General features: G+C 41.6%; 1 protein-coding gene across 1 annotated transcript in view; it reads left to right on the top strand.

Annotated features, from left to right (window-relative positions):
• The window catches only part of SH3RF3 (SH3 domain containing ring finger 3), a 258,436-nt gene that overhangs the window by 221,198 nt on the left and 16,418 nt on the right, over positions 1 to 20,820 (top strand). The gene's annotated exons all lie outside the window — the stretch shown is intronic.

The raw sequence follows: 20,820 nt of genomic DNA, 5'->3' as shown, positions 1-20,820 counted from the left end.
TGCACCTTGCTAAGGAAAGACAGTGTGGAGAACTGCATTAAGCGCCCAGCCATTTAGGTTCTTGGCAAATGTTTTGCTTTCACTAAATGTTTACATTGTGTTAGCAGTTCTCATTTATCAATGCTGAGGGTTATCTTAGCACTGCCTAGCAGAGCCCATTGATACAAACTGCCTGCTGGAAGCAAGATCCTGTTTTGTATCTGAGTAGGAGGAAGAGATGTGGGGACATGCTTTTCCTTTGGACCTGCAGAAAATTCTGTCCACGTGTTCACTAAGCTTTTTCCTGATGACAGGCACATATGGGGTAAATATTTACTTTGTACATGGTAATGCTGAGGCTGCAGGTCTCATGTGTGGTCAGGGTCACAGATAACCGCTAGTTTCACAAGATGAAGAATACAAGTTTTAAAATCCTTTCCTTAATCCTGTCTTGAATTTTCTCTGAGTCCCTTTTGGTAAAAGAAGAGGGGTGCAGAACTTCTGCCCTGGATGTGAAATTTAGGTACTTGTTTACAAAGAACGACTTCCAAGTGTGCATCAAGGACTGCATGCTGTGTGAGCAGAACAATACCTACTACTTCTGCAAGCACAAGTAAGTGTATGGTTTTTGGCAGAAAGTGGTAGATCTGCACATTACCTTAGAGCTTTACGCACTGCTTCCTAAAACATATCATGCTATTCTATAGTCCATTTTATTTCATGTGGGACCACACACTGAAATTTCCTAGGCAAAATTGTATCGAGCCCCTTCCTAAGATACTGGTTAACTATTCTCAAGCTGTTACAGCTTTAAGTTACTGAATTTGAATACAGGGAAGTTATGGGGGTTTTGAGCTACATGGATGAAGGGGAAAAGCAAGTAATATACTACATCATTGCAATGAGCATTGCCAAAAACCAATTCGGTAACTGTGAAGTATCAGAGAGAAGTAACAATAAAAAAAAATCATCTCTGACTGGATTGGATGGTGCATAACTTCTCTGTGTTGAACAGTATATTCCTGAATCTCCTCCATGTCATATTTCACCTTCATTTTAGAATGATCTGAGTTTCTGATGCTTCCTTTCCTTTTAAGAAGTAGTGACAGATATTTGGGCAGTTAAGTTGTATTCCTATTCCTTGCGTAAACCCAAATATTTCTTTGAAGCCATTGAGAGTTTGAATAATGCCAGAGTAAAAGCCATATAACTATTCCAAAAGGAATCTGTGAGTCAGAATCTGGAGCCATATCTGAAACCACACTTGATATTTCTGAAGTGGAGGCTTGTTGGGCAGGTTTTCTGGTAAATAGTGAACAGACATAACCCTCAGAAGGAATATTTGTGAAGAAAGGCAATATATGTTATCAGTATACCCGATACGAAAAAACAGACAAATCCAAGGAGCAAAAAAGAGAAGCAGGGACAACTAGCAAATTGCCAGATAAGCAAAGATCGGAAGCAATTTATCTGAGTTCAGTTTCATGATATTAATCAGTCAGGTGCTTTGAGATGAAAGGAATAGAGGGGATGTTAGTAAGAGGAGCGGTAATAAGGTCTTCAGCTCTGCTGAGCACAGGACGGAAGAAATGCACAGATAATTATCTCCTGAGAAACTGAGATTAGCAAGTTGTATCTGAGGTAAATTGTAATGTACCATAAAATTAGCAATGTTATTGGAATCAACAATTTTTGGTGTCCCATCAAATTATTAATTTTAATCCCATTTTAGCCTTTTCAGTTTCTTTCGTAGGATTCCCTTGAAGATGAGGGCTGAATGATCAGAGGGAGAATGGCTGTTTTGGGAAACATTCTCTTGTTATTAACCACGTTTTTCTTTCACACACTGGTTGTGAATGTAAGTTCACCACGGTACAGAGGGCATATGGTATGTAGGAGGCAGTTTGCTTTTGGTGATGGACATGTTGAGGATCCATTGGTTTTCATGTTTCTTTTGAGGGCTGTGGAGATCAATTTCAATTTTTGCATTTATCAGCAATATAGTCAGATGTATTTGTCCTTGGGAAATTTTCTTCAGATAAGTTTAGCAAAGTTGGCTGGCTGCTTGAAGGCTGGGCTTGGAGATAGTTGGGAAAAGTATTTTAAGATATGATCTTCTACCAATTTATGTTTTGTAATTTCCCACCTAGATTCCATTCAAGGATACCAAGTGTGACACCAAGGGGCAGTATCTGTAGCGAGTCTGTATATGCAATTTGGGTTTCTTGTTCCAAGACAGAACCAAGTCTTTACCTTGGGAACAGCCTTGCTGAGTGTACTGGTGAGGTTGTCATTGTTAAAGCTTTCCTCTGTGCAAATATTTATATGCCAATATCACGAGTTCGTGTTGGTATGCAGCAGTCAGATACAGGCACATCCCAAAATTTCTCCAAAATCAAGGGACTTCAATTCCAATTTTTACTCTTTGTTTCCTTGTGGTTTAAAGGCAAGTGGCAGAAATATTCCTAAGGATTACGGTTTTCAGCAGGAATGGGTTTCTTGCTCATTTTCTATTAATATAGTAAATGAATCCTTAGGTCTATTTTTTGATATCTCTAGTTCCCTGCTTCAGCTTATTTGTTCAAAGTCTTGATACAGACTTCAAAATCTGCCAGTGAACCTTGGCACCTACATTAATATAGGCACCTTAACAATAGTGTCTTACTGTCGTACTCCTGCTGACTTAATCAGGAATTAAAATATGGCCTCCACACCGGTCTTCACTTGTCGATATGCACCAACCCCCAGAAGATCTTATCTGCAACTGGGCCCGTGCTCTGCTTCTCAGCTGTTGAGCTAGCCTCCTGTCCGCTTAGGGAACAGTTTCAGAGCTACCCTCCTTTGCCAGTTGCTGGTGGTAGCTGATGAAAGACTGAGCAATAGACAGTGCTTTAAGTCCACTGTGCAACAGTGCTTGAAAAATGCTCAGGCAGCCGAGCAGGCTTAGAAGTAGAGCTCTTGAAAATCAAAGCTGTTTCAGTGCTATACGGACAGAGTACAAAGCAGCAGGAAAGGCGGTTCGCACAGAGGTAGAGCAGACACTACAGGAATAACAAATTGGAAACTAAATATTGGGAAGAGACCAGAAGTCAAAGAGGTAACGGTGGTCAGGGCAGCACAGGAGAGAGAAGAGCATTAGCATCTGTTGGGACATATAGCAGAGGACACCAGAGAAGGGGTGCCAGTGGGGAGGGTGGAGGTGAAGGGTGCTGGGTAGAGCCCATGGGGAGGGGTCCTGAAACAGGAAGGTTGGAATATGGGGGCTGAAATTAGGAGATGGTTGAAAAAAAGCAAGGTGTAAAGGCAATTCTTTCTTCTTTTTCTGAAATAATTCCAGCTTGAGGCTAATTTTTCTTCTTTTCCAAGAAGGAGGTTTCCTTCCCCAGACAGAAAATAATTCTCCCTGAAAGTTGTCCTGTTCCAGGTTAGGAACAGGAGTGTCCCAAAGACATCACAGGGACAGGAGGGAGATAAAACAGAGAGCAAACGGGGAACATTCTGTTTCCTTTAAGGGTGGAGGTTGGTATCAGGAGTCCTTTGAGCTCTCACCTCATCATTCGCTAATAATATCTGCATGTGTAACCATCTGAGACTCAAGAGAATTCGATCCCAGTTCCTGAATCTTCTGAACATTTGAAAGAAAAGGATGGAGATCCCAGCTGTGGAATGGAAGTAAAACCCCGTGTCTTAGGGACTTTTTTAAATGGGGACCCTGCTTTTTCAGTCATGATGAGCACTGCCCAAGTTCAACTGGTATATTACAGCTGAGAGCTTGTAATTATGGCATGACTACTGCTTTGACCTCGGTCAATTTTTGCTATAATGGTTTCTGCTGTACATAATCTGGGCTGATACTTAATACCTCTGATAAAACCACTTGTTTGAATGAATTAATGCATTTCTCATTAAATGTGCTTCTCATTACATTAATCAAATCAAGCAAATCATGCTGGGTGGTTTGACCACTGTAATTAAACCTTCCTTAAAATCCACTCATTTGGCTTTTGATGAGGATTTTGATTAAACTCTTCCAAAATGTCTGGCCCAATGTCTGCTAAACAGAAAAATAAGAGCTTGCACTAGCAAGCAAGCCATTAATTCATCACTGAGTTACACCAATTCCTTACTGTTTTATCTAGCCAGATTATAGAAATATTTGAAAAATGGCAATGTAAAATTGAATGTTTCTTACAAGTGTGCTGAGAGAAAAAATCTGTTCTCAACAAATTTCAGCTTTAAATTTAGTAACTGTATCCCTGGAATATATAGAGGATCTGGATAAGCAAGTCACAACAAATGGGAAAACAAACGGGGCTGCTGTTTACTGATGTTAAGGTAACAAGAGACACATCTTCAGAAAATTACTTTGTACATGCACCAACAGTTTTGCATGTGAAGATTGAATCAGTAAACATCTGTCCTCACCAGTGTCACTCACTTTCTCAAATATTGGTCCTCCTGCTCAAAATATCCTCATTCCTCAAAGATAAAGTATGTTTGCATGATCCTGGTTTAGGGACTGCATGACAAAATAGAAGAAGCCAAGGCCTGGCTTCTGGCCCTGCAAGTGTCCCTGCATGACATTTCTAAACTTTCTTCTTTGCCCAAAACAGGGTGGCTGCATCCATGCTGCTCCTTGAGAAGAGTCTTGGTACGTGGTGTGGCCAAAAGCATGCCCATACGTTGTCCTGGAAGAATGCTAGTTGATATAAGCCAAACCCACAATGGTTAACGGATGCAGACCAGGGTTTGATACTAAATCCTGGCCTTGTTTTATATGCCAGTAAAGACATGACCAGAAAGACCTCCCTCTCCACTACTCCCCCTTTCTGTCAGTGCCTGCTTCTGCCTCGCCCTGATTTGCAGCCCAGTGCCCAGTCCCATCAGGCAGCATCCCTCAGTGCTGACCTGGCACCTGCATGCATAGTTGCCCACCCTGGCTTGATGTAGGGTTGGAGACTAGATCAAAGGCCCTTTGTAAAGTCTGAGATGTTCTTTGACTCTAGTTCACATTACAACTGCTTGTTCAAGCTGTCAGCTGGCAGAACTGAAGCTACCCAAAGGACCTGATCCTACAAGGTGCACCTTCAGCTTTCACTTACTGTTAGTCTCTGCATTGCAACCTCTTCTCATATTAACATGTCCCTGAGCGAAAAGGTTTTGTTATCACTTCATATCCACTTAAGAAATTTAATTCCTTACCCAGAAAATGGAAGATCAGTCTCAAAAGTGATCTCAACTCAAAAGTGTTGAGCGCTTGCAAGGACTTTGTAGATGTAAAATGACATCACAAAAATAGTGGTCACCCTGGGACAGGTAAAGGAAGCTAAGCACAGAGTTGATGAAAGTAGATTTTTCAGACACAAAGTCAGTATGACTGACCCTGAATTTCTGGAAGAGGAATTCAGTCTTCATAGCAGATATGAAATGATTTAGTGTTTTTCACTTTGTAACTGGTTCACCTAAGAAAACCCCCTAAGTTGTACAGGTATGAAATGGAATGATAACAACTAAGTGGCTAAATTAAAGCAATGCAAAACAATGCCCAAATTGCACAAGAGCAGAAAAGCCTGGTTTGAGTTCTTAGAGTAAATGTATCAAAATATAGAAAGCATTAAGAGGAAGCAACATTAGAATAGTAGTGTAAATGTTTGCATCAAAAAGGTAAAGGGTAAGTTCTGTGACACTAATTTGCTTGGGTACTCTGTAAAACATCTGAGTTGGTCCTGAAACCACCAACACCAGCATTTCACTGACCATTTTCAGTCAGATTTGACTTTTCAGTTTAACGTGTGTTCCAGTTTGTTTTCAGTAAGGATGCTTTAATCTGGAATATTTTATTTCAGTTCTCTCAAGACTTGTGCACAGAATATGTACTGTTAATCCATTTCCTCTCAACAAAGGCGAGGGGGCTGTCTTCATCACAAATGAGCCACTGCTTCCCATGCTCCAGAAAGCAAATCTTGGCTCTGTGACCAGCAAGTGATTCACCAGAAACTTGGCCAGGGAGTAGAAACCTCTTTTTCTGGTCATGTAAATGCAGGCCACAAAATTCTGTTTTAGGACGGGGAACTCGTGCTTAAAATCTCACCAGCACCTTCTCCCTCATCATTAGAGTTCAGTTTGAAAGGACAAAAACCTGGCAACTCGCTGATGAGTATTTTAAGGCTGGCAAATAACCCAGCCAAAAGCATGAGCCCAGCTGTCAAAACATAGAAAACTTCAGCTTTACAATAAAACAGATTTTTGTTATTTCTGACTGGCTAGGATTCTTTTGCTTAGATCAAGGGCAATACGCCATTGATCAAAATTTCTTTTTCTTCTTCACATTTTTGATGTTAGGAAATGCTTTCAAACTCCCCACAGATATTTCAAGCATTGACTGCTGCCAAGCACTCTCCGAAAGCTATTCCTCTTCTCTCTTCTCTCCCCCTGCCTCTGCTTATCTGCCTCATAGTGCTGTCACAGGATTTCTCAAGTGTCCACAGTGGATTTCTCTAATGCTGTTTTGAGTGGTTCTGTGCTGCATTCTGTGGCCGTAAGGGGAAGCAGATCCAGGGAAAGAGAAGATGGAGAGTGCTTTAGCTTCAAGAGGAAATTCAGTTTATCTACTAACTTGAGATGAAGCTGTTTGGATGCCAAAGCGCAGCGTTCTTCTGGCACCTGAGGAGGAGCTGATTTTATAACACAGAGGACCCATGGGCTTTTACTAAATCCTTAGTGCTGCCTGGGGAGGAAAGTAGGACTGACAAAAGAAAGAGCACGCAAGGGAGAGCTGGAAGCAGAAGGCTGGAGGCGTGTGTGTGTGTGCGAGTGCATGTGCGTGTCTGTGTGTGAGCATCCCGGCACTGGCGTTCCCATGGCATTCCCCTGCCTGCAGAAGGAATCACACAGGACCAGATGGCTGAATGGGGCCAGGCTGTGGGAGGGGATGGCAAGCTTCTCCTTGGATTAGTCGTGTGACATGTAAGCACTCTCATGATACCGATAGGAGACATTGACACAGTCTGGCTGTTGAGGGATCATAGGGGCCAGGCCCCAGCCCAGACCACATAACTCTGCAGCTGAGCATCCCATCACAGCTTCTGCCCTCTCCATGCCCTATTCCTGAAGAACATGGTTTGATCCCTCATTCCCTCGTGTCAAGCTCCCAATTCCCATGCACAGGTGAAAAAAAAAATGGAATGTGAATGCTGTGCCTGTCCCTGTCCTCCATTTTCTGCCTTGGAGCAGTAATACACAGAGCTGGCATGGTGCTGCCACTGCCCCACCACTCCCAGGAAGGAAAACACGCAGGATGAAACTGTTCCAGCAGAAGAACACAGTAAGAAGCTGGATGCCTTGAAAACAATGAAACAACTTGTAACGTGTCAGACTTGGTGGCATCTTGGGCTCACATGTGTCCAGGACACACACTTTCCTCAGTGGTTTTCTAACTATGAATTCAGCATCCAGTAAGTCTTAAACCACCAAGAGGCAACAGAGATTATTCACTGAGATACAAGTATCTCAAGTGCCAATGCCGTTGTTTTATGGAGGCAAAGTTTGAACTTTCCTGTGAAAATTGGCTATAGTCAACTTTTCAGTGCCCATGTTTCTATTTTTGGTCACACAGGTACTGGTATTTTTCCTGGTTTTCTCTATGGTTATGCGTAATAAGTGAGTTAAAATATCTAGTGTCAATGTAGAAATACTTCGTTAAGCTCTGTTAGAAGAATTCTAATGAAATTGCAGTTTCTGACAAACATCAGTACCGTAGAAACAGCTCATTATAACAGACAACAGATACCTGTGTCACGTTTCTGGTTTTGTCATATAGCTCGAGGGCATACCCAAGTTATAGCAAAGGGATATTTATGTCATTTTGTACATTTTTGTTTATTTTTCATTTTGCAGTAGCAGCAGAAACATTCACAAGCCCTCAGCTTTTCTTTTGCCAAATGGTAAAGCCACTTTAAAGTCAGTCTGGTTTGTTGTTTTTTTGATTGAATGTCTCAAGCATCCAGTAATTCCCTTCAGACCAAGTCAAGATATGGAGCCAGTGCTGGTCTCTGAAGGACTGGGGAAAAAATGCTGTTATTATGGCCTCTGGAGAAGAGATCAGTCTCAGAAATTCAGAAAGTACACCATGCAAAAGTTACTTTTCAGACACTACATCTGCAGGCTGCCTGCAATCAATTAATATAGGGTGTCAACCAGTGAATCGTTTAAAAAACGGTTCATTATGAAGGCAGGACACAACCTGTTGCTTTGCTTTTTTTGCATATATTTTGCTTGGTTAATATTCACTGGTACGTTTCTGTAACTTAAGACTACAGAAGCTAAAATATTAACCTTCACTCACAGCTCACTGTATTCAGCACACTAGCAGCAGACTGGCATTGGACTTCATCACCAGATGCCCCAGGGAGAGAAGAAGTAATTTAATGTGAGTTCATGGCCAACTTATTTTGCAGTAAGGTAGGTTTCCTGCGCTGTAGATTTTAGTCACAATTCACAATCAATTCAGAACTGGTATATTTTCAAATGGAAGTAGCTGGCTTTTATGATGACTTGAGAGATCTCTATTCCCTCCTGTACAACATCATGTTATTCTTCATATCTTAAGTTTTGAGACAGAAAAGGGGGAAGGTCAGGCAGGTAGATCCTGTCCACAAATGGTGCCTTCTGTGTCAAAGGAAACACGTAAGCTAGGCTTTGAGCAGGACAGCAAGAACTGATTTTCCAACTTTTTAAATTTTTCTGGGCAGGTTTTAAATCTAAGCCAGATACTCCTGGTTGGCAGGTTTAGGTGCAACCTGGCCAAGAGATAGAGCTGGCCAGCAGGATAAGGGGCACAGAGAAGGTAGGAAGGATGGTGGCCCCACAGGCCTGGGATGGGTTTCCAGTCACCAGCTGTGAGAAAATCAGATGTATGCCAACTAACCACCAGAGATATCTGTCTAACTTTTCTGAAAATCGTTCAATTAGGATCATTCTGCAACTTCCCTGAGCAATCTGTTCCTGTCCTTTCATATTCCTGGAGCCAGAAAATTCCCTGTTACCCGTCCTGAGTCTTTTATGGTTACAAATTCATCTTGCTTCTTCACGTCCTGCTCTAGATGAACAGCTGATCAACTTTCTCCTGACAGCCCCACCTATCAGAGAACTATTAATGTGTTCAGTCCTCAAGAATTGTCTTCTTTCAACTTCACTGAGCCCAGTTCCTAGCCTTTCTTCACAGGTAATGCTTTCTAGGCCTCTGATTGCACTTTCAGCTGTCCTCTGGGCAGGTTTCAGCTTGCTGGGTTCATGAAGAACCGTGCCCCAGTGTGGAGTTTTGCTGAGACCTTGTTAGTGCCAGTTAGGATGGAATAAGCACTTTCCGTGGCTTACATATTAAATGTTTGGTAATACTTTTCCAGATGAAGTTCATCTTTTTTGCAGCAGCATCTTGATTTAATGTCCAGTTGGTGATCCAGTGTAACTCCCATGTCCCTTTCTGCAGAGCTGCTGGCTGGCCAGTCACTTCTCATTTTGCATCTGTGCACTTGATTTCTCTTTCCTAACAGTAGCATGTCAATGCTTGTCTTTGCAGATTTCACCATGGTGGTTCAGGATTTCTCCATTTTAGGAAAATTGTTCCAAATTCTTACCTGCTTATTCTTCTGTTGTGGGTTAACCCTGGCAGGCAGCTTAGCCTCACACAGCCACTCGCTCACTCCCTGCCACAGTGGGAAGGGAGAGGGAATTGGAAAGGTAAAAGTGAGAAAACTCATGGATTCAGATAAAGACAGTTTAATAGGTAAAGCAAAAGCTGCACATGCAAGCAAGGTGAAATAAGGAATTCATTCACCACTTCCCATCAGCAGGCAGGTGTTCAGCCATCTCCAGGAAAGCCGGGCTCCGTCACGCATAATGGTGACTTTTGAAGACAACCAGCATTCTGAATGTCCCCCCTCTCTCCTTCTTCCCCCACCTTTTATGGCTGAGCACAACATCATATGGTATGGGATATCCGTCTGGTCAGTTGGGGTCAGCTGCCCCAGCTGTGTCCCTTCCCAATTTCTCATGTGCCCCCAGCCTACTCTGTCCCAACTGAAACCAGTATACCTTCCAACTGCTTGCAGATTTGATCAGCTCAGTGCCCACTGCTGGTTTTAGGAGTGCACTCTCTAGCTCACCTACTAAGTAACTAATGAAAAGATTGACTAGCAGCGGGACTGAGACAAGCCCTGTTGGTACCTACTTGAAATGTCCTCTTGGTTTTACAGAAAATCATAAACTGGAAAACATTGCAAAGCAACTGGTAACATCTGGTTATCTGCAGTTTGAGTTCTTGCATGTATGCTGCTGACTTAAAAAGAGGGAAAGTGCAAGACTAGAACAGATCCCTCAAACACACACATTGCTGTCCTAGCAGGAAGAAGTTGAAAAAACAAACTTGTGCAAGATATTCATCATATTGCCTGCTCTGCTGTGAGAAGGTTGTCAGATAGAGCAAAGTAATCATAGTACAGGAGCTTGAATAGCAGTCGTGATTGCTTAACTAATGGACTACTAATTCTGTTATCTTTATAGGCAGAGACGTTCCAATCAGCCATGATCAAATTGAAGATGAGACAATTCTAAGTCACTGTTTACCCACACTGTTTTTGCTAAAATGAAAATAAGAAAGGCTGTCAGTCTGTACAGACCACCAGTCAATCAACAACTGCGGTCAAAGGGAAATCTTGCGCTGTTATCTGACTTGTGTAAAGGGTTTTTCATCTTCATCTATGGTAGGTGGGCTCAGAGATGGACTATTATGACAAAGCTGTCATTTCTGCTCCAGTGCAGTAGTGATTTTATCTTTATAGTTTCCATCTTTCAGATGTGAGGTGTATGTGACCAACATCTCACAGAGGCATTTTGAGCTTGTGTGTTAAAATTGACCATTTCTTGCTGTTAGTTGGCAGAATCCACCTTTCATTTCAGGTCACACTGACCTCTTCTGCATCAGTCAACTAGCTAGCATAATAAAAGAGGAATACGCTCTATCTGTGTTGTCATTGCTAATTATTTCTGCAGTAGTCGCATGTGAAAACACCAAGCAGATTTCACTGCCTCATTGCATAGCCCACTCCAGACAAGCAACAAATTTGTGTCCAGAGACCTCTTAAGTTACAGATGTGACTGGCTATGTGTGTAACCTATGTGAGATGCTGCTCACTGGTTGCACCACTGAAATTATCCTACTAACAGCTTTGGCATAAAGCATGTCCTCAGACATCTTGGGTTACCCAAATCAGGTTAAGCCTGACATTTGAGCTAACGTGTTCTCTCACAGTTGGGGTAGGATGAGGAAATGGGGAGCACTGGCTTAGGTGGCACACTTGACAGGTGGTAATTAGTTAAATCGGTGAAACTCAGTTGCATTTAATTATATGATCATACCTACAGGTCATGTGTCAGGGAAAAAGAAGTGGGTGAAACAAACAAAGTAAGGGAAGATAGAATGGAGAGGTAGGATTGCAATGTAAAACCAGGATTAATACAAAAGGAAAAAAAGCCACAGTGTGTTCCCCTTGGTTAGCTTTATTTCTCACTGATGATTCTTCTTGCTTAGCTCTTTAATTTAAGAAAGAGGAATTTTATACTCCTAAATACCTGACTTAAGTTTAAGGGAATTGGGAGGGGATTTTTTAGCGAATGGTCTTTGATGGTTCCATTTTTGTTTTTTAAATAACAAAAAGATGAAACTAGGAAAACAGGTGAAATTCAGTTTTTGATGAAGAGAGGATGCTCTTGTTACAAATGCTGCCAGGCCTTGAGCAGCTTCTACCAAGCCTTTTGCTATTGCAAAGCTTACTAGTAATTACAAGCCAAGTGTTGTGACATTTAGAAAGCCACAGTGCCTTGGTCACTTCATCAAAGAAATTGTCATTTACATGCCTGGACATTCCTCTTACACCGACAGCCACTTACTTTGCAATCTTTTAAAATGATCCTGGGATTCTTTCTTCATTTTTTTAAAGAGTATACGTGATCAATTAAACCCTGTAAGAGAAAAGGACTTCAGCCACCTCATTGTGTCCCAGGACTAATTCACAGGGCATCACTTGGAAATGTAGTAGGACTGAAATGCCTGTAGCACAGCTGACGGGGGAGGTTGCAGAAACCTCAGCTGCTTTGTCTGCAAAGCTTATGCACCGTGATAACTGATCACACCTCAGTGCACCGGACAATGGCTCTGTCCCTGTGCAGGGCTGCTGGGTACAGCGAGGCCTGTGAAGCCCATGGAAACAGAGCAGCTGGGATTCCCTGCACTCCCATGGGTGCTGAGAGGCTGAGATTCCCCTTACTCCCAGAAAAGAAGCCACTGGCTTGAGTGCATTGGTATTTCTCTTCTCGATGCTAATAAAGTATCACTTGCCTTGTTTGAAATATGCTTTCATGAGGGCAGGAGGGAGCAGGGGCAAGACCTAATACAGTAGGAATAATTTTTTGGATATTCAGATTTGATGCTGTGGGAGTTGGCAAAACTGGAGGGCAGCCTTCAGAGAGAGCGAAATTTTCATGCTCGTGGCTTTGATGGTGTCAAGGTCCTACATCTACAATGTCAGACTATCTGAGAACTGTCAGGGCACCTCTCAGTCCCGCTCCTCACCCAGTCCAGGCTCCCCCAGCAGCAGTGTGAAGCCCAGCTGATTTTCAGAAATACGTTTCCTGAGCAAGAGGAGCTTCTGCTTTTTGTCACCTCTAGGCCACAGTCCGTGCAGGTGTGATATGCTCTGTCAGTCTCAGCTGACTCCTCAGTCTCTAGCTAAATGCATCTTATATGAACTGATGAATTGTTTGTAGGAATTGCTTCACTGTAATGTGTTCCAGTGCCTGGTACACACAAATGCTGACAATTTTTCATTGCCCACAGACAGCCCTTTTTCTCTTCCATGGGAAATTGATTTTGAAGAGAAGAATATACCTCTTGTGATGCCTGAATTTTCCACAAGCAATCTTCCCTCTGAGTGCAGGCCAGCCCAATACTATTTAGTTTGTTGGAAGTGCTGAAATTACAGCCTGAGGTGGCACAGCTGGTGGAACAGTATCAACCAAGCAGGAATAGATACATCAGCAACAATGGGCAAGATGACCTCCACTAATCCAAACCTTTTACCCACATGTTTCTGCTTTCCATAAAAATACAAGTCTCACTTGCCTCTCATTTAATAAGATTACAAAGCAAGACCAAGCAATTTTAACTGTTTGCTTCTGAAATTAAATCCATCCCTTGTGAATGGGGAGAGCCAGAGGTAACTACGTGTAAGATTAGAGTATGCCAAAGCACATCCTGACTTCTGTCATTGATTCTTTTTCATTCAGGTGTTCGATGAGTGTGCTTGCTCTGGCTTTCTGCAAAATATGAGTGCTGCTCCCAGTGCTCCCCAGGACCAATAAATCTTTTTCACTTCCTTACGAGAGACAAGCAGCAGCAAGCTAACCAGTCATTTTAAATCATCCTGTTTAAAAACACTAAGTAGTTTGTCTAACGGTTAATGTATTTGTATATCTTTTTCTCATTTCAGAATCCTGTGTCGTCAGTGAAGCTGTGATAGATTCTCCTCTGGTTTGAATAAATTAACCTAAAGTTTCAGAAGGGTGCTCATAGTATGTCCAGCTGTTTTGCTTAAGTTCTCTGGAAAGTACAGTTAGTCTACCACAGTTGCCTAAATCATCTATTCATACTTGATTTGTATTAAAGCAAAGGTTTAACATTTGCTGGGCTTCAGTTTAGGGTAGGTCTTCAAGACATGGTGCAACATCATGTAGGAGACCCCTATGGTAGCTCCAAGGAAGCAGTTGGTATGTACAAAGGCAGTGCAGTGCCAGGTTAGGAAGCAAGCTGAGCTCTGGGAAGCAATAGGCTTTGTCAGCCCCATCACCAGTACTTTTGTTTCTCCTTGGTGCAGTGAGTGCTGCAGCCCTTGATCTATGATGTTTTGCACAGCAGAGATGGAGCTGAGGAATCCAAACAGCAGTTGCAGGGCTGTGAAAGTTCTCTGGGGTTGCAGTTCCCAACCTTCTGTGTCTCTTCCTTGGCTGACATTGCATCCTGCCGGGCGCCTTTTGCCCTCTCTCAGACCCCTGCAGCTGAGGAAGTCTCTGAACAACTGATTTCCCAAAGCTGGGAGGGCACAGGGGAGGGCTCATTCCTGGCTTTGTCCTGTTTCCTATGCTCTTGCCCAAATAGCTGATTTTTTTAATCATAGTAATAATTCTCACTGTTCTTATGATCTCTTTTGTAGTGAGGTGAAGTCACCCTGTGTATGCTGTAAGTGCTGTTTCATTTACCTGTTGGGGCTCCCTGAAGAAGAGGTTGGATCCATACCATTCTTTTAATGGCCCTTGCTAGGTCTGTTCTCCATTAATTTGTCTGATCCCCTTTGAACCTGTTCCTACTTTTGGCTTCCACGATACTGTGTGCATTAAGTCTCTATTTAATTATGTGTTGTGTGAAAAAGTGCTTCCTATTTTTTAGTTTTGACCATTTGCCTGATAATCTCATGAGGTTCCCTTTAATTCCTGTATTGTGGGAAATAACCCATCAGTTCCCAAGTTACCTTCTCGGAGCAGACAGGGATTTTGTAGACCACTATCATATTTCCTGTCAGTTGTTTGCTTTCCAAGCAGGCATCTCCAATGTATGGTTGTTGTTTCACACCTCTCTTGGTCCTCATTGCCCTTCTCTGTGCTATTCGTAGTTCTGCAATACCCTATTCCAGATGCAGTGGCCAGAATAGGACACAACATTCAGGAAGTTAGGCATGGCAGGGCTTCCCACGGTGCTGTTTTCTACAAATGTTTTTTAACTCTTTCTCTAGAGCTTTCCTAACAATTCTCAATCTTCTCTTGCCTTTTTGACATTGCTGAGCATCAGGTTTTAGGAGTGACTCCCTTTCTGTGTCAGGCAGAACAGAGTCAATGGGAACACTTGGGCCTTGTATTCCCAGAGTGCACACTGCATTTGTTTATTGGCCGGGTTCAGAATGGGCATTAACTTTTGCTGAGCATGAAGGTTTATTAGCTTTAAGGCTCATGCTTTGCACTGGAATTCATAATTCCCATTCAACGTGGGGGTAGAATTAATTGTCTAGAAAATGGGATTCACAAAATATGACAAGCAGAACAGGTGTCTGAGTGTCATGGTTTAACCCAGCAGACAGCGAAACACCACACAGCTGTTTGCTCACTCCCTCTGCTCAGTGGGATGGGGGGAGAGAACTGGAAAAAAAAGTAAAATTCATGGCTTGAGATAGAGACAGTTTAATAGGACAGAAAAGGAAGATATAATAATAATAATGATAGTAATTATAATAGTATTTTATCTTTATTAAAACTTATATTAATATTTGAATAATAATTAGGATTTATTATTAATATTATTATAGAATTTGAATATACCAAACAAGTGATGCACAATGCAATTGCTCACCACCTACCAACTGATGCCAAGCCAGCTCCTGAGCAGTGGCCCCGAGCCAGCTTTCTCCCTAGTTTTTATATACTGAACATGATGTCATATGGTCTGGAATATCCCTTTGGCCAGTTTGGGTCAGCTGTCCTGGCTGTGTCCCCTCACAACTTCTTCTTCCCCCAGCCTTCTCATTGGCAGAGCAGCATGAGGGGCTGAAGAGTCCTTAATCACGACTGAACAACAACCAAAACATCAGTGTGTTATGAACATTATTCTCATCCTAAATCCAAAACACACTATACCAGCTACTGGGAAGAAAATTAACTCTATCCCAGCCAAAACTAGGACACTAAGCCAGCAGGAGTTACTGGTAAGGAAAAAGTGGCTTGGATCTTGTTTTTTCACTCTGAGGAAGTTACCTGCTTCCACATAGGATTCCACAGCATGTGCCCAGCTCTGCAGGGTACCAAGGTTCCCTTCTAGAAATAAAGGATGTGGATTTTTTATACAACTGAGCAGGAATTCTTGTTCTTGCTTGGGCATACCACACTAGAAGCACTTGCATGAAACTCCTTGATTGAGTTTTCTCCTGAAATGAGATGGGACCCCACATTCCCCAGGGAAAGTATGCATACTTTGTGCCTCTCTGTATAGGCTGTGCTGGAGGCAGGAGAGCGGATCAGAGAAGGGGAGATCTCAGTGCTTTGTGTGAAGTTCCCTTACTTGCTGTAGGATAATCAAACATCCAGTGGATTGCTGAGTGAAGAAGGGAGCTGAATGTCAAATGTGTGTGAGGATATCATGCCTACTCCCTTCTTTTGTGTCCCCAGAGAGGTTGTTCACACTTCAAAGGAAGAGATGGACTAAAATCAGAACCAAAACACATCCAGCTGAGCTTAGTTCTAGAGACAGTGGGTGCTTGGAAGTAAGTGGAAGTGTTGCCACAGTCTTGATGAGAACCGTAGTTTTATCACTTTCTTTGGTGGTGTCCTTGCATTTCACTTTATCAGCACACGATTTCAAGTTACTTCATCACAGCAGTAGTTTTCAGTTCACTGGTGTTTTGTTTCAGCTGTTGCCACTAAAAGAATATCACTGAGAACTGTTACTGGGGCATGGAGTAAGTTGCGTATCCTAACAAATTTCCATCCTTTGCATAACCATCACCTATTCCTTACATACCAGACCTGGAAAAGCAATGAAATACAGAACTATCCATCCACCAGCTTCCCCCTCCATTGAACACAGAAAAAAGACAGTATCAGCATAGCAGATCACCTGTCCCTCATTCACTGTTAATTGTGTTAGCGTTCCTTTTTACCTTCTGCCTGTTACAAACTCAGCAGCCTCCAGGAAGCTCAATAATAGCTGAGACTCTCTGCTTCCTCTACATGTTTTGGTTGGGGTTTGTTTTTTGCCTTTAAGCTAGCCTTTAACTTTGTTCCAGTGCTTGAAAGATCTAATATTCCATCTGAATTGAATATGAAAATATGTTTTTAGATTACCTCTTTATGTCTTTTAGTAGTCTCTAGGGCCTTGCATCTGCCCCAGTTCAACAAAACCACATGATGAAGTGCCTATGTGCTTTGCTGTACTGGGACCTGAACACAAAATTTCTTCTCAGTTTTGTTTTCAAAACATTTGAAATTCCGAATCAGGTCTAACTGCAAGACATTTTATTTTCTCTTGGCTTTAATACTAGTTATCTTCAAATTAGTGATCAGCAGTCTAATATGTTTGTGCATGTATGTATGCATGTTACTATCACTGAGATCTAAAAGCTAATGACATTATGATCCCAAAATCCTTTTTGTTCCTCGGCATGGAGCTTGTATACTGAGATTATAATGATCGACTTCTGGCCAGAAGCAGTTGTCTCCATTAAAAACTAAATCTTTGGCAAATATTTCTATACAATACATGATAAAAAAACTAGTCTTACCCTAAAATCAGAAGGAATTGTGTAGTAATTACTGTTGTCTTGTTTCATGAGAAATAGTGGCAAACTGCAAGTAATAAATACATATCCAAAGACATTCCAGACTTGAAGCTTGCTTTTGAGATTATGCTGGTTTGTTTTTATAATCTCCTTTGTAAATAATTATCGAAATCTTGGGTCAAATAATTTTACAGATTTAAATACCTGAATAGCTTTTGTCCTAAAAGACGTAATCCAAAGTACCACCTACTCTTTCAGTGTAAGCATCAATCACTAGTAGCCAAGTTGGAATCAGAATAAAAATGCACTGTTCTCCAGACACTAACTCAAATTTACTGAAACAGGTACTGACCATGTTAAACAAGCAATAAAAGTGGTGGTTTGGGGTACTGACTGGTAGATGAGTTCCTAATTTGTTCTGTAGGGCTCAGGGCAGCATTTAAACAGTTTTGTTTCTTTTTTCTTCCTTTTTAAATGAAACCTTTTTTCTCCCTCCGGCTCTCTTATCTATTGATGTAACTGGTGTTGCATGAGAAATTATCTCATTTCAATGGCTGGAGCCAGTTTTTCTATCAGCTGCAGTAAGGTTTCCTCATTTATTTAATGAGGAAATAATAATAGGTAGGAAATTAAGTATTAGGAGTTGCAGATGAAGAAAACTAAAACAGAATTTTCTGTTTATTATAGTGGGTTAAAAAAAAAAGAAGAAGAAGAAGATCTGTATTAATATAGCCAGTACGTATAATTGGTATTCAGATTATGGCATGATTATTACTTTGCAGACAGGGGACTCCGTTACCACTCAGTCATCAAGGAAGTAGCTGCTTTCTGTGCTCATCTCATCTCTGAAGCTGAAAGAAGAGCTAGTTATTATCTTCAAGTGGGGTTATTAATGAGGGGAAAAATCATCCCCAATTACTGTGAAGCAAAATATTTCAACATTTACATATCTGAGACTTTAATTTTTATCTAGTCCTTCGTGAGTTCTTAAGCTCAGACTGTATTCACTTTTCCAAATGTTCCCACAGTGAGATCTTGAGGGGAACTCACACCTGTCCAAGTGCTGGCTTCCCCAGGTGCATGCTTCAGAGTCACAGCAATGCTGCTGATCTCATCCTTGTGCTTCCAGAGACTTATTTCCACAGAGATTCCTTCGTGCTACACCATAGGAACAGAGTCTCAAGCGTAGGCTTCACTAGAGAAGTAAGAAATTCTGACCTGCCTATACTGTCTATGTTCACAGTCCTTTTTTGCTTAACTAGAAGCAGCCTGAGATGTATTTGAAAGAGCTAATTTCGCTCTTTTGCCTTTTTTTTTTAACAAGGTATTGTTCCTTGTGAAATTAATGGTTTGAAATTTTTTACTCTGAATGTCCTAGAATAAAACCTGAGCAACAAAGGTGACGATTTAAATTCAGTTAAACATGTGGGCAGTAACCAGGAGATGGGAGAAGTGCTGTCCATACTGTGAATCCATCCATCAACACAGATGTGAAGGTCTGACCTTGGCAGGTTCAGGAGGTAGGGATGTCAAACACAGTTTGCAGTCAGTTGGAAATGTAGCTACTAGACAAAGAAAACTCAATAATTACCCAGCTGTTTCTGTAGATTACAGATTTCCTAGAAAACAATAAAACAGACATCTGTGAATGGAAAAAGTAATACTTTTTTTTTCATTCAAAAACTTAATTCCTGAAAGTCATCAGATATGTCCTCTGTAAACTTCTTATCTCTTTTGAAAACCCACAGAGCCTGTAACCAATCAGTGTAGATTTCTCTACAGCATTTATGCCCATTAACGCTTCATTGATTTACAGTGAAACTGCTGAAGAAAGGACTGTCTCAGACAGCCATATAAATATTAATTTCTGGTGAAGGATGGCTGCTATTACACTAAATATTAAATGAATTCATAATACTTGGACATTTGCAATAAATCACAACTGGGACTGCATACTAACATCCCATTCTGAATCTTTTCCTATTTTTAATATTAAAGCCTTGGAAAAGGACGGGTTACTCCCAATGAAATGCACAGCTTTGTAACACTGAAGTCATTAACAAAGTCCCATGGCACGAGGAGGAGTTTTAACTTTGTCCCATTTTACAGATGGAGGGAGGAGGCATGAAGGGGTTTAGGCTGAATTGCTGATCAACCAAAGTTCAAACCCAATCTGTTTTTCATGAGAGACATCACAGTAAATTATCAGCTCCTGACAGTCCTTGCTGTGCTTGAAGTGCTTTGAGCAGCATCGGCAGAGGGTCTGGCAATGGGATACCAGAAGGCTGAGAGCATTTGCCAGACTCAAAGGGAGAAAGACCTGGATGTAATGTCTAATCTCCAGGTGCCTGAAGTGGCTAGTATCAGTTCACCTCTAAATATTTTGCCCAGGGCCATGATGGGAAGCACGGGACTCCTCAGGTTTTGACTAGAAGGACTAGGCTAAGCAATTGAAGTAAGTCATCCTCTTTGTTTAAAGAACACTGATCTTAGTCTCAAAAGTTTAGTGAAATGGACAGTGGACTAAGGGCTAAAAATCAATTCTTTATTTTTCCTTTTGTTAAAGTAGAACAAAGGGTACATCAGTAAGTTCATTACAGCTCTCTGTTATCTGAGGGATATAGCTTGAGCGTAGAAATTTATGCCAGGGCTAACCATGTAGAGTGGAAGCCATTCTTGTAAACAAAATTGAATGACTGTCAGACTCATCTGCTTTCTAATGTGCAGATGGGTGTGAATATATGCATCCCCTTCTTTCCAAAGGTTTTTGCTTCTATGCTTTAAGTGCTCTAAGTCACACAAGGTTTTTCTAATGAAAATTTGCCAAGGTATTTAAATTAGAAGCAAAAATTAGAAAAGCTGCTACCACATAGGAATATTAATTGTTCATTATACAGGGCTTTAGTTCACATAGTTACTTTGGATGTGCAAAGCTGCCAATTAAAGAGGCTCAAAGTGCTCACTGCTGCACAATAGTGGTTTCTCCAGAGCCCCACAATAGCTATTGTATTCTGTCACTGACCTTTAGACACCTTCAAATGCGTATTGACACAGTATGCTGGGATCATTGCAGCTATTGGTTCAGTGTGCTACTGGGAAAGATGAGTTTTGCAATTTCATGAAGAGCTTTAAAATCTGATATAATGATGACAGCAGCAATATTTCTTAATTAGAGAATGAGAGAAATACTGATGTATTTTTCTGGTGTTTCAGGTGAATTCCAGCGTGCATACCTACTACAGCTCCCACAAAGGTCCCTTCCCACTGGGGAAAGATGTTTGTCAGGGGCATTTAGTCTGCTTTTCTATTGTTTCCAGGGGAATTTATTGAGTATTTTTGACCTGATGGTGCCATATGGCCAGCCTCCCTTAGCTTCCATGGATTCTGCCTGGATGAACATCTTGGCAGGATGGATCCTTTCATCCTGTAAGTGACAAACGCCCTTTTAAACAGAACATATAGTTGGAAC

The sequence above is a fragment of the Falco biarmicus genome, chromosome 2 (genome assembly GCF_023638135.1).
Source record: "Falco biarmicus isolate bFalBia1 chromosome 2, bFalBia1.pri, whole genome shotgun sequence".
Classification (NCBI taxonomy): Eukaryota; Metazoa; Chordata; class Aves; order Falconiformes; family Falconidae; genus Falco; species Falco biarmicus.
This window is presented reverse-complemented; position numbering and strand designations above follow the sequence as displayed.